We start from the raw sequence: 885 nt of genomic DNA, 5'->3' as shown, positions 1-885 counted from the left end.
ATGTCTGGAAGGCTGTAGTCCAAGGCCATATTTGCTGGCTATAAGTGGGTTCTCTAGAACCAGAGGGAGAACACAGCCCTTCTTAAAATTGAAGGTGTTTATGCTTGAGATGAAACTGAATTCCACCTAGGCCAAGAAATGTGCTTATGTGTAGAAAGCAAAGAACAACACAGTGACTCCCGGTGGCAAACTGAACAAAACCAGAGTAATCTGTGGAAAAGTAACTCATGCTCATGGAAACAGTGGCATGATTTGCCAAATTCCAAAGCAACCTTCCTGCTAAAACCATTGGCCACAGAATCCATGTGATGCTGTACCCCTCAAGGATTTAAACTTACTGAAAAGTAAATAAAGGTATAGATTTGTTCTCTTGTAAAAAAAAAAAAAAAAGAAAAGAAAAGAAAAAGAAAAACAAAGAAAAGTCTTCTGCATAGCTAAGGAAACCATAAACAAAGTGGAAGGCAACCTACTAAACTGGAGAAGATATTTGCCAATCTGATAAGGGGTTGATATCCAGAATATGCAAAGAACTACAACTCAACAACAACAACAAATCTGATTTAAAAATGGGCAGATGATCTAATAGTCATTTTTCTAGTGAAGATATACAGATGACTAAGAAGCACATAATTAGATGTTCAATATCACTAATCATCAGGGAAAGGCAAATCAAAAGCCACAATGAGATATCATTTTATACCTATCAGAATGGCAAGTATCAAAAAGACAGAAATAACAAGTGTTGGTGAGGATGCAGAGAAAAGGGAATCCATGTGCACTATTGGTGGGAATGTAAACTGGTATGGCCACCATGGAAAACAATATAGAGGTTCCTTAAAAAATTAAAAATAGAGTTACCATATGATTCACCAATTCCATTACTGG

At 36.6% G+C, this 885-nt stretch overlaps 1 pseudogene; it reads left to right on the top strand.

Annotated features, from left to right (window-relative positions):
* LOC122481306 lies at positions 1–422 on the top strand (annotated as a pseudogene).
* Positions 423–885: the final 463 nt, after the last annotated feature.

The sequence above is a fragment of the Prionailurus bengalensis genome, chromosome C1 (genome assembly GCF_016509475.1).
Source record: "Prionailurus bengalensis isolate Pbe53 chromosome C1, Fcat_Pben_1.1_paternal_pri, whole genome shotgun sequence".
Classification (NCBI taxonomy): Eukaryota; Metazoa; Chordata; class Mammalia; order Carnivora; family Felidae; genus Prionailurus; species Prionailurus bengalensis.
This window is presented reverse-complemented; position numbering and strand designations above follow the sequence as displayed.